The sequence below is a fragment of the Ochotona princeps genome, chromosome 15, assembly GCF_030435755.1.
Source record: "Ochotona princeps isolate mOchPri1 chromosome 15, mOchPri1.hap1, whole genome shotgun sequence".
NCBI classification, from domain to species: Eukaryota; Metazoa; Chordata; class Mammalia; order Lagomorpha; family Ochotonidae; genus Ochotona; species Ochotona princeps.
In genome coordinates, this window is record NC_080846.1 from 29,716,925 (window position 1) to 29,731,165 (window position 14,241).

Consider the following 14,241-nt stretch of genomic DNA (forward strand, 5'->3'; position numbering starts at 1 on the left):
TGGGGACTTGCTAGCTTCTATAAACATGTGAGCCTATTCCTTTAAGTAAATAAGTAAATTATATAATAAAGAAATATACAATCACTATGTGATATAAAATAAACATAGATACATATAATATGTGATGCTTGTACCACTGCTGTTGGAAAACATTACTTGACAATGAAATATCACCACCCTCCAGACTGGCAAAACAGGAAGTAACACATTTTTACACTGATAGGGCTGCCAGAGAAGAGAACATTCCCCTATGAGGCTGCTGGAAATGTGAGCGGTAAAGCTTTAATGGGAAGTAATTTAGTAATTAAGTTCCCTAAAATGCTGGTAATCTTATCTCAGTAAGCGAATAATTGATTTAAAAAAGCATTAAAAAAAACTTGCTGTAAGTTAGCAGTAAGTACTATCCATCAGTTTTTAGTGATAAATAAATAAATAAATAAATACCTCTTGCCTAAGGGTTTGAGATACAGTTCAATAAATTGATGTTACCTTTGTAGGCTCAGCCATCATCCAAGCATTCATAGATCAACTGAATCATAGAGACGTGGAGTGATAAAAGGCAGATACAGAACACACACACACATATTGCATAACCTGACTTTGGCTTTGAAAAAAAATTTATACAAAGAAAAGATTTCATGTCTTTCATATGTATACTTTTAAGAACATAATACCTCCTACCTTCCCTTCATCCTTTTCATTTTTCTGTTTGTGTTTTATGATAACAGGCTTGCAACTTACAAAGTTAATCCTCCACTAAATGAAGAATTCACCTAGTAGAAAGAGCACTGTTCCTTAGGAGTATTGGATCAGTGGCTCAGACAGAGCACTGAATGGCACACCCAGGTGCACACGGAGGACATGGCAGTCCACTGGAGCCTGCAGACGACACCTGGTACCATAGCAGAGGAAGGAGTGCAGAGCAAATTGGACAACTCTGCCAGCCAAGCATTGGTACCAAATACCCGGGCAAATGGAGACACTAAGGTGGACTATGTCAACTAATGGGCCTTGGAGGGATTTCCTCATCTTTGGAGCAACAAAATCAACAGCATTTCAGAACTAGTAAAATCACTTGAGCCAAACCCTCAGAACATGCTTCACATTGGGGACTGGGGGATGACACTGGGTGGCCGCTCCCCTTCTTTGGGTGCTCAGGTATTTGGGAGGCTGGGTGCAGCTTTTCCCCTTTCTCCCCACTTCCACCAGATACAGGAAGAAGAAAAAGAAAATTGGAAACAATGGTCTCATCCACTTTTCCCTATTCCTTGACCCTTCCCACCCTAATCAGTGGTCCACATAGGCATGCATCCTGCTCAACTATGTAAACATCATCAAAAATAAAATAAAAGAGGTGGTGGTTTTACCGGATAGACCATAACACTGTTCTCAGATCCACATTTGCATTGTCCAGTTATCAGCTGGTGGACATCTGTGTTGAAACTATCTTAACTATTGTGAATGGAGTTACTAGAAACATTGGGACGCATAAAACTTTACCAGATGCTGATTTCAATTAATTCTGGTAATTTCTCAGTACTGCAATGGCTGTGTCGTATGGTAAATCTATTTTCAGATTTCTGAGGAATCTATTGGAAAGACAGATATACGGAGAGAATGAGAGACAGAAAGAAAGATCATCTGTCTGCTGGTTCACTCCCCAAGCAGCCACAACGGCCAGAACTAAGCCCATCTGAAGCCAGGAGCCAGGAGCCAGGAGCCAGGAGATTCCTCCAGGTCACCCATGAGGGTGCAGGCCCACAAGGCTTGAGCATCCTCTACTGCTTTCCCAGGCCACAAGCAGGTAGCTGGATGGGAAGTGGAACAGCTGGGGCATGTAACATACACATATGGGATCCCGGTACATGCAAGGCAGAGGATTTAGTCACTGAGCTGGGCCCTCATTTCTACTTTCACAAATCAATGATTAAAAATTACTTTTGTGGCCCTGGTGCGATAGCCTAGCAGCTAAAGTTTTCACTTTGCAAGTGCTGGGATACCATATGGGCACCAGGTCTAATCCCAACGGCCCTGCTTCCCATCCAGCTCCCTGTGTGTGGCCTGGGAGAGCAGTGAAGGACAGCCCAAGGCCTTGGCGCCCTGCACTCACATGGGAAACTGGGAAGAGGCTCCTGGCTTTGAATCAGTGCAGCTCTGACCGTTGCGGCTGCTTGGGGAATGAATCAACGTATGGAAGCTCTTCCTCTTTGTATATCTGACTTTCCAATTAAAAAAAATAATAAAATAAATCTTAAAAAAAATTTAAAAATGACTTTTGCATGGTACCTTTTATGGCTCATTTTTTAAAAACCATCTAGCTAGGGTTTCTCAAACACAGGATTGATATGTTTTATTTTCTAGCATACATAAGATGGTTTCTGCTCCAGTTAGCTTTACAGAAATGTTTAAAACCTTACATCAACACATACCTGTCAGCACCACAATTATACAACTTGTGGCTATGGAAACAAGGTCTCTTTGAACTCCAAGTGGTTGCATTAAGAAAACAGACCTGTGACAACAGGCAAGAAGGAAAAAGAACAACACCGTACCCTAGCTGTAAACTAGTTATCGTATACACCTGCCTTTAGAAATGGAATATGTCAATAAACCTTCTGGATGAAATCGTGGATGATGTGAATTCCTGGGGAATTTGAGCCACACTCTTGGCCAGGGTTGGAGTGCCTCCATCGGGCAGTTGGACATCCCCTGTGTCATTACCATGGTTACTGCTATGTGCAGCCCCTTCCTCCCAGCCCACATGCAGCAAGCTCTCTGGATGTGAGATATGGTACACTGTTTTGACTGCTAACCAGCAACTTCATCATGGGTAGGCACCTGGCCAACCTTAATCAACTTCCGGATCACATGCTGAGGTGTTAGGGGGAGGAGACTTCACACCCAGTTTATAATTTGGTAGGTCTAGGGTGGCATCTAAACAAAATTTGCACCTGTCCAAGAATTTATCTAACCTAAAATGCCCAAGTGCCAAGACTGAGAAAGCCTAGTTTGCAAGCCTTCTGAATGTGTAGGGTTCTATTTAAAAGAGCCAATCAGCATCTCGCTCCCATCCATGCACATCACGAAAACAAAGCTATTCTGCACCTCTTTTCGCTGCCCACGGAAGCGGTCGCCTGATAACAAAGGCCAGAGTTTCCAGATGTGCTTGTTTTATTATACCCCGCTCCTTGGTGGGCAATCCTGCTCCTTTGACCCCAGCTGCGCCTCTATCATTCTCGAATCCGTAGTGTCAAAACCCAGGGCTTTTGCCTGTGGTGGACTGTGTTGTTCAACAACACTCCTCTCTTCTTGAACATCAGTCTCTCTAGGCCCCAGGCCAATGAGCATTCTTGTATCATTGGAAGCTAATGCAGCCTCTACTTCCAGGGCAATCTTCCCTATCTTGGTGGTGTTCTCACTGATAAACAACAGCTTTGGTTTAACTTTCAGTTCTAATATTCTTCCCCTGCAAGGAAAGCTGGAACATGTTTCACGATATTAGTTTCCACCATAGCAACAGAAGGCTTTCAAATGCAGGCATGAATATTCAAGATTTAATCAGAGGCATATGAAATGTAATGATGCTGCTGAGAGTTATTATTTTAAGCAAGCAGAACAAGCAGATCACAGTCTATCATTTATATATATGACATTAGAAGAATATTTGAACTGTCTTCACTCATTCAGTCAACTTCCCTGCCTCTACCATCCTTGAGACAGCAATAACAGCAGATGGCAAGCAATGAAATAAACATTTTTAGATGAAGTGTTTTAAACACTTAATGGACTTACATTTAAATATTGATTTCAGGGCAGTAGTAACATGGCAACATTTCTTCCATATTGTTTTAATTCTCTAATTTCAAATGCTAATTACTTGGATATACTAGGAGATTTCAAGCTTATATTTTATCATCCAACCATGATTTTGATTGTTTGTGTTACTGGTTCTTTTACTAATGAGGTGAAATCCACAGGTCCCTTTTACAGAAACTCACATAAACTGTGAGACAGCGTAGAACCCCTAGAGAAGCAGGCCATCCATTTAAGCACGTTTGCCTTAAAAGCAACCTGGGAGAAGTCTCAGAAGCCTGGATCTGATCTTACAAGCACCCGTCCTGCTGTTAAGGCTCCCCAAGAGGAAAAGAGGAAGGAGGGACTTCACCTTGGTCAGTTAGCACATGCTTTCTATGTAGGCAATAGCATCGCCACCGCTGGCCTGAACATGTGCTCCCACCGCAGAGAATGCTGACATTATACACTCACGCCTTCCCTTCCTCCTTCCTTCCTTCTCTCCCCTCTCCCCTTGTCTTCTTAACCATCACTACCCATTCTCTCTCTCTCTCTCTCTCACTCTCTCTCTCTCTCTCTGGGATGGCTTATTCCAGAGACTGTCACATTATGAGCTGCCTCAGGTAGAGCTCCTCCTGGCGAGGGCCGAAGGAAGACATGGGGAGCAGGTCCTCCAGTCTCGCTGCATGGTCAGGCGTTTGCCCCACCTGCTGACACCTTGATCGCCAGAAGCTCTCAGATAAACTGCTCGTCAATTCCTAACCCTTCAGGAACATTTTATTGTTTCATGCTATTAATTTTGGGGTCATTTGGACTTAATTCTAGCTAATACAATATTGAAGCAAGGGTAGGCATTTCTTAAAACATTCATCTAATTCTGAAGGGATGCAACCAGGAAACTTTTTCATTAGGAATGTTCTTCTGGACTTTTGCCACTAGAGGGCAAATGATGACAGAGGATGACTTAACCAAGGCATTAAAAGGCTTTATCTATCTGCAACGGGGCCCCAGATGTCAGCTACCGAAGACATGAACAATCATCCTGTCCAGGTGTTAAGCTGCAGATGGGGGCAGAAACATCCAAAGAACAGTAACTGATTTGTCCAAGGTCACATAGGTTAGATATAAAAGTATACATTCAGCTCTGTTGAATAAGATAACAATCAGCTACTATTATTTAAGTCTACTAGTTTTTTTTTTTTTCAATCACCAGGTCTAGAATGAAGAGACAATGTTCTTTTTTCCTATGCTACTTCAATTAGTATATTGAAACTCCTATGATCTCGAAACTTATTGTAATAACAATCATTTATTGGGTGCCTATCACAAATCACTTACCACACACTATGTACTACACACATTTTCATTTAGTCTGTGAAACTTACGCCTCTTACCATCTTAAGTGTTTAAATAGCTAAAAAAAAAACCCAATATGTTCTCTCTGGTGTGAGAAATACGCTGTTTGATAGGCAGCTGGAGACAGTCTTGCATTTTGAAAAACACAGATTGTCAGGCTTGGGGGCTGGCTCGGAGTGGGGTGTAGCACCTCCCCACTGATTGATTCAGTCAGAGGAATGACAACCCAGCGCTTCTCGCAGGAAGATTAATTTTGACTACCTGTCATAACAGGCTGGTGCTGTAAGTTTTATGTTCATTTAGTTAGACTATTCCAAAGTTTATTGATCAGAACTTCATACCTAGAAGACAAAATGCTGCTAACATGCCAAAACAAGTAGAAATACGTTTCTATCATTTGACTCTAAAAATGCTTCCTAAGCCTGGGGTTATACACAGCTACATTTCCAAGAAGTGCTGTCTGCTTTGCAAGCAATGGCTGCAGTAGTAAAACAGCAGGAGAGCCCTCTCCACTCCTCCACTTCTTCCAATGTAAAAATTAGATTCTGGATTGCAAAGTCAGAGTACTTCACTAGTAGAACAGAACAGCAGGGAAAGGGACAGAGGACCCCAGCACTGGATATTTATTGGGGAAGTGGGACCCTCAGATTTTAATAAGTAATCTAACTTCTATCTATGTCACCTGGTGTGGCAGCGAGGACACAAGGTGTGGGAGAGTCGCTGATGGGACTGCACTCCCCTCTCCATGAACCACCAAGAAGTGGGTGTTCGAGCAGTCTAGCTTTTGTGAGCACCCCCAAGTGTGGAAGAGGGCATGATCGGTTGGGTCTCAGCAGGTGTGCACAATGAGGCAAGGGGGAAACTCGCTACTGTCCAGAGCACCCTTTTCCCTGGCGATACCCCTCTGTTCCTATAGGAGCAGCTATACCATGAAGGTTTGCACACACGTGCATATGCACACGCATATGCACACAAAACACTTAAATATTTATTTTATTTTTATTGTAAAGTCAGATATACAGAGAGGAGGACAGACAGAGAGGAAGATCTTCCATCTGATGATTCACTCCCCAAGTGGCCGCAATGGCCAGAGCTGACCCGATCCAAAGCCAGGAACCAGGAGCTTCTCTCGGGTTTCCCATTTGAGTGCAGCGTCCCAAGGCTTTGGCCATCCTTTACTGCTTTCCCAGGCCACGAACAGGGAGCTGAATGGGAAGTGGAGCAGCCAAGACGTGAACTGGTATTGTTATTGGATCCCAGCACTTCGCAAGGCAAGGATTTAGCCACTGAGCCATCACACTGGGGTGTGTATATATAAATTAACTGATTTTAAGTTTCTTTTCCCATGTTTGACCTTTATCAATCTTTATGGAAATAAGATTACCAGTAATACTTTTAGCAGAGAATACAGAAGTTCCCTGGAATCCTTGAATTCCTTGCAGGTCCTTGAAGGCAAGGAATATTTCTGCCCAGCATAAAGCATAGTGTTTTGCATCTAGTTGGTACTTAATACCATTTGTTAAGTCAACAGTTGAATGAATGCTGAAATGAGCTGAAGAAACCACCTTAGTCAATTCTTTATCATATTATATTTCTCAAGGGCTAAATATATGAGCTATTTTAAAACACAAAGCCACTAATCTGTGTATTAACTTCCAAGCTTTCCAGAAGTTGTTTTGGGCTGCGGTATTATTCCCACTACCATAACATCTCAAATCAATTGCTCTTTGCTATTTATTTAATAGTTGTATTTGTTTTCTTCAACTGAGGTAGTAGAGGTGTGGGATTACGTTAAAATCACTGAATTATTTATTGAAATCTAACATATTCGAGCTAGGAAAGGCAGAGCTAGCACAGGAAATAGTTATTACCCAGAAACCAATTCCTGTATCTTGCAAACTCACAAACAGAAAGTAGGCGCTTAACAATAGGTGAACACTTCTGTCTCTCGCCAGTGCTTGGAGTGTGCAGACGGGCACTGCCTGGCTTGCACTGGCCACAAACGCGCAACACACCTGAGGATGCAGCTGAAGACCGATAAGAGCCGTGAGCCTTGCAGTGTCCTGACCGCCTCAGGCACCTTGGCCACATGCTTTTGCCACAGAAATAATACAACTGTGATGTCTAACTGTCACGACAGAACCCAGAGCATAGACGAGTTCCTGAAGGCACTGCTTAACAATTTTCTAAAAATGAGGTTCAGTGGTGATGTCTGTCACGTTGTTGCTATGAGACATTCTTAGGGATAGCTTTCTTCATTCCTTTCCTAAGTTTTGTTAGGCTATGGATAACAGCAACAACAACAAAAAAACCCAAGTAGCTGTAACTTAAACTACATAGAAGTTTATTTTCCTTACAAGTAAAGAAATCCAGAAATAATCAGCTTTTCTTGTTTTATACATATTCTTAAATATAGACATAGTCTTATATTTTGTCTTATATTTTAACGTCTTCTACTTATGATACATATATCTTAAAAAGAACATATATTCTTAACTCTTTTATCTCTAAGGTTAGGGTGAACCCCAACATTTTGAGTAGACTTTGTCAGATTTGATCAATTCCCCAGAATGATTTCGCTACATTTTGATTAGAATGAACTGTATGTGGCTCTTAGACAACTCCAAATGTGTATTCAACCTAAGTATAAGGGATCTTCAGAAAGTTCATGGACAGTCTATTTTATGGAAAGAAAACTATACATAAATTTCAATTTTTTGTAACACTATAAGCATCTTTTGATTCCATTTCCCATGAACTTCTTTTTAGGATTTTTTGTTTAATTTATTGAAAAGTCAGATATGAAGAGAGGAGGAAAGACAGAGAGGAAGAGCTTCTATCCATTGATTCACTCCCCAAATGGCCACAATGGCTGGAGCTGAGCCAATCTAAAGTGAGGAGCCCGGGACCCGGTGCCATGGCCTAGTGGCTAAAGTCCTTGCCTCGAACGCCCCGGGATCCCATATGGGCGCCGGTTCTAATCCCGGCAGCTCCACTTCCCTTCCAGCTCCCTGCTTGTGGCCTGGGAAAGCAGTTGAGGATGGCCCAATGCATTGGGACCCTGCACCCGTGTGGGAGACCTGGAAGATGTTCCTGGTTCCCAGCTTCGGATCGGGGCAGCACGCCGGCCATTGCAGCTCACTTGGGGAGTGAATCATCGAATGGAAGATCTTCCTCTCTGTCTGTCCTCCTCTCTGTATATCTGACTTTGTAATAAAATAAATAAATCTTTAAAAAAAAATAAAGTGAGGAGCCCAAAGCTTCCTCCGGGTCTCCCATGTGGGTGAAGGGTCCCAAAGCTTTGGACCATCCTCAGCTGCTTTCCCAGGCCATAAGCAGGGAGTTTAAGGGAAGAGGGGCTGCTGGGATTAGGACCGGCACCCACATGGGATCCCAGCACGTGCAAGGCAAGGACTTTAGCTGCGAGGCTACCATGCCAGGCCCATCATGAACTTTTTGTAGAACATTTGTAGCAAAGCTTTGTCACAATTTAGAGCACTTTTTAAAATCAATCTAGAATGCTATATTGATTTCAAGACTATAGTGGAGACATCAATATTTAAAAAATAAGTTGAAAAATACATTCACCCTGCAAGTACATGTGATCAGTGTCACGCTCACAAACAGGCTGTCAAAACTATTGAGAAGAGTCTTTGGTGAAGGAATTTGAGGGGTAGGGGGAATAAAGATTATGATTGCAGCGGAAGACACACATGCACAAGCCAGGATGGCCTCTGGTATGCCCAGTGAATGAAGACAGAGTTGAGGGTTTTATTAGTGTTAGTGAACATAGGAAATTCATCCAATAATCAGTCTCAAATGGGAGTTACTCAGAGGACAGCTTTGGCTCCTTGGGGCATGGAGAGGTGCAGTTCTCTAAAGAAACTACCTGCCTGAGAAACCCCAAAGAACCCCTGGTGTCAGCCTGTCCAAGCCCCTCCTGTTGTGACCACCTGGGAATTCAACCGGCAGACAAAAAGACTCTGTCTCTCCTCCTCTGTCTTTGTGTTTCAAATAAAGCAGCAGCAGCTACCTCCTCCCAGGGCTTTTATAGCCAAATTTAAGGGGACCGTTCAGGTCCTTCCTGCTCAAGCAGTGCATGTCTTCCTGTACCTCATGTTCAAGAATTTGACTCGGGTTAGTTTCTTGCAGATTTCCTTGTTTGAGGTTATCTGGTCCCCCCAGTGCCATCGGATAAACTTTCCCAGAACAATCCCTAAAAATTGTAAGAGAGTAAACGCTTTCCGATTCTCTGCTCCTGTTCCTGGGACACTCTCTTGCCCAAAACTTACACTCTTGGTAACATTAGGACAGAGAAAGCTATAGAAGTAATTTTGAAAGAAAGTTCTTTGGCACTCTGGGTGCTCGAGGGAGGCCTGTGAACAGGGTCGGTTATTATATGAAGCTCACTTAAGGTTACCCTTGGTAATTGGGTTGTCAGTTGCAAAGTAAAAATAGTTTTCTGTAGGGGCAGGTTGTTTCTTCACATTGGTTCTATGAACAGACACTGGAGCAGGTGTCTGTGTCTTGAGTGTTTCTCCTTTTTCTAAGGCTTCTCAACCCCAACCGTGATGAACTTCCTGAGAGCAAAAGAGTTGTTAAAATGCAATCTTAGTTTTTCACAGCATTTATGCAATGGATACATATTTTAATGTATCTCATCTTTTATTTTGTTTGAAAGCTGTGGAGGAGGAAGAGAGAGAGAAACAGAGATCCATCTGCTGTTTACTCCTCAAATTCCTGCAACAGCTGGGGCTGGGCCAGAAGCCAGAATCTTGGAACTCAATCCTGACTGCTTGCATGACTGGCAGCATTCCGTTATTTGAGCCATCATCAGTTGCCTCCTAGAGTGTACATTTGCAGGAAGCTGGATCAAAAGTAAAGAAGCTGGGACTTGAACCAAGCACTCTAATGTGGACTGTAGGCATCCTAAGCAGTATCTTAACTGCTACAACACTTCTGCCCTATGCAACAGATAAATTTCCCCACAACCATTTAGAGTTGTAAATTACTTGCATCTTGTTGCCCTAAAAGGCCCCCGAGGCAACAAATACAGATTTTCAAGGACCCGTGAGATATGTCCCAATGCCCAGAGTCATCCCAGAAATAAACACAGGAGCTGGGATAGCGGGCAGCCAGCAGGGATTTGTAACTTTCCTTGCCAGGTGGAATAAGCAAGACTAGGGCTGCCCAGGCAGGGATTTGGCCAGGCCTGAGGATCTTGTGCCACATGGCAGAGGACAGTACCAGCCGTGCCAGGGGGACATTTCAACCTGTGTTACATTCAGCCAGGTTATGCTTTTTTTTTTTTTTACTAGCAGTGTCCTCAGTGCCCTTGGGGTAGTTTTTCCACCTCCATTGAAAGAATCTGGTTTAGTTTGAGTGAATAGCTAAAGCTGTCAGTGCTTAGCAGATTGGTGCCTCTTTGGCAGGCTTTCAAGGCTGCTAGCCTGAATGCCAGGCAAGGGCAGTGGGGTGTAACCCAGAGAGAGAGAAATCACTGGAATGTTCTTCTTCTGCCAGCCTTCCTCTGCCTTCTCATCAAAAAGAAGAATGTAAACCGAAATCTCTCCAAACACCAATTCCACACCTCTCTGCTTCGCGCTGAGTGTGCTGATGTCGGTGAGTTATGTGTGTGCCCGTCCACATCCCTGGTAACTCAGTGATTCAGGAGAGCAGACTGAGCCAGATGGCCGTCACTTCCCTCTCCTGGGAGGCCATCACTCAGCAGTACAGATGTGCACCCAGGTTGAAAACACGTTTCTTTGTTCCTTCCAGGCATCTAAGTTATTTGTCAAATACAGCTTTCACACTGGGTAAATATATTTAATCTGTCAAGATTAAGACATAAGACTTCTATAAAAACCATATTTCCATGGCTTTCTTTACAATTTCAATTTTAATGTTGAGCAGCATCATCATGTATGCCCTCTAGTAATAAATGAAATGTCCCCTTTAAATGTCCTCTAATTAATGGGGAATATTTCTTTTAAACTTCACACCTGGTTTTGCTTTTTTTTTTAGTTGTGAAATATTTTAAACATAGGGAAAAGTACAGAAAAATGTAACCGTCACCTAATATTATCAAACACTCAAAACACTCTCATTAAGTTCTATTCATTTGGGCCCAGCAGTATGGCCTAGCGGCTAAAGTTCTCACCTTGAACTTGCCAGGATCCCATATGGGCACCAGTTCTGATCCCAGCAGCTCCACTTCCCATCCAGCTCCCTGCTTGTGGACTGGGAAAGCAGTCGAGGACACCCCAAGGCCTTGGAACTCTGCACCCGTGTGGGAGACCTGGAAGAGGTTCCTGGATCCTGGCTTTGGATCGGGTCAGCTCTGGCCATTGCGGCTCACTTGGGGAGTGAATCATCGGATGGAAGATCTTCCTCTCTGTTTCTCCTCCTCTCTGTATATCTGACTTTGTAATAAAATAAATAAATCTTTAAAAAAAAGTTCTATTAAAAAAAAAAGTTCTATTCATTTGCTTGAGTCTCACAGGATTTCTATATAATAACATGGTCTCTGTATAATAATAGTTTCTTTTTTGCTTTTTTCCTTTATTTTTTCTCCCTTTCCTTTCCGTCTCATCCCTTCCCCTCCCCTTTTATTTCTTTTATCTGCCATGCTGATTGAAACATCCAATATACTGTTGACTAGAACGCCTCACATATTATTTTAAAATAACCCACAATTAGTCAAATAATCACACTCATGCATGCATATATATTTGTGTATTTGCTCAGTGCTTATTTAAACTTAATTACATGTTTATAAATTTCTTGCTCACTACTGGCACATGCTTACTCTATGGATTTAACTAATTCCTTCAGGGTAAGGGTATGCACGCCAACCTTCCTAGCCTTTTTTAGACAGCGGTTTTATTCCATTGTTACTCCTGCAAAAAGTCTGTTGGCTATAGAACACCTTGTTAATATATTTCAGCATTTTGTGCAGGTTATTCGTCTTTCCTGTGTACACTGTTGCTAATAGCAATGTGGATATCAGTTAAATAATTGCTCCTCTGCAGGTAATTTGTGAATTATTTTCCCTCTTGTTGCTTTTTGAGCTTTCTGTCTTGCAGATTTTGTGCCTTCACTACAATGTATTAACATATGGATTCCGTGACCTTGTTCTACTTAAAGGCACCTGTGCACTTGCAATCCATAAACTCATGTTTTCATTTGTACTCAATATTCATCTGTTTTTTCTCTTTAAATAATATCTCCTTTCTGCTTTTTTAAAAATCTCCATTAGCTAAAACAATCTTAATCAGTAAAAACAAACCTGGTGCCATCACCATAGCAAATTTCAAGATGCACTCCAGGGCAGGGGTGATCAAACCAGCCTGGTCCTGGCACAAAAACTGACCTGAAGATCAATGGAACAGAACAGAAAGCCTGGAAGTGAACCCTCACATCTACAGCCAACTAATTTTGGACAAGCAAAAATCCAGGAAGGAAGGACAGCTTCTTAAACAAAAGGTGCTGGCAAAACTGGGTACATGGGTGGAAATGCGAAACTAGACCCCTACCTTATGCCACATACAAAACAAACTCTAAATGGACGCAGGATATACATCTGTGACTTGATATTGTCAAATTACTGGAGGAAACATTAGGAACACTCTGCAAGACATAGGTGTAGACAACAACTTTTTGGAAAAGGCCCCAGAAGAACAGGCAATTAAGGCAAAAATAAACGGATTACAGCAAAGCTAAGAAGCTTCTGTATTCAAAGGAAACTGTCAAAATGAATGCAATCAAGAGAATGGCAGAAAACATTTGCAAACTACACAACTGACAAAGGATTAATACCTAGGATCCATAAAGAACTCAAGAAACTCAACCACAAAAGAAACATTAAGAAATGGGCAATAAGTATAGGCAGGAATTTTTCAATTTTTCAAACTGATGAAACTCAAATAACTATAGAAAAGCTGCTTAAATTCTCTAGCCAAAAGGGAAATGCAAATAATTAAAACACACACACACAATGAAATTTCACTGCATCCCAGCTAAAATGGCTATCATTCAAAAATCAAAAAATAACTAATGCCAGCAAGAATATGGGGGAAAAGCACCCCAATCCATTGTTGTTGGGAATGTGAATTATCACAACCATATGGAAGACAGTACAAAATTTCATCAGATATCTGAAAATAGATCTACCAATGACCCAGGGATTCCACTCCTGTGAATTTATCTAAACAAAATGAAACCAGTATGTGAGGCAGTTATCTGTACCTCCATGCTTATAGCAGCTCAATTCACAATACCTAACATGTACAATACACCCAGATGTCTATTAGTGGACGACTGGATTAAGAAAATGTGGTACATATTTACTATTGAACATGACTCAGTTATAAAAAGGATGTAATCTTTTGCAAATAAATTTATTCAGCGGGAAAACATTATGCTTAGTGAATAAGGAAGTCCCCAAAAGACAAATCTATATCTTCTCTAATTTGTAACCAATTTCAGCAAGTATGGAAAACAAAAAGTAATTCTTATGAACAAGATTAACATCCTGGAATTTGATTACTGCTTGTAGCCTTTGTCTGCATTCTTGAGGAATAGTAACATTTTACATATTCTTTTTTGTTCTTTTTCTTCTATTTGCTAGATCTTGATATATTTGTCTACTGGAATGTTAAGCTTGCAAGTCTAAAGTCAAATGAAAATATACCATCCTGTGGAGTCATGACCATAGCTGAAGAAATATTATAAAATACAGGGGAAACTGGGGAGGGGAGAAGAGGAAGGGAAAGAGGGGAAGCCCTTATATCTACAAACTAAATAATGAAAAATAAGATTAAAAATGCCATTGTAAAAATTAGGGGGGAAAGGGGGGGTTACAGCGAAAGAGAAGAGGGGCTGCTTCTAAATCTGCATCATGAAATACATTAATTTTATTTATCAATAAATAAATTATTAATATATTAATTAATAAAACAGAAAAAAAACCCCACCTTACTCTTGAATGTTTAAAATGCAATTAAAATTCTGAAATTCTGTGTCAGACTCTGGGGTGCTCAGAATTAATTCGACCATATTTACCTCCATGGAAGTCACCACAGACAGAATCAT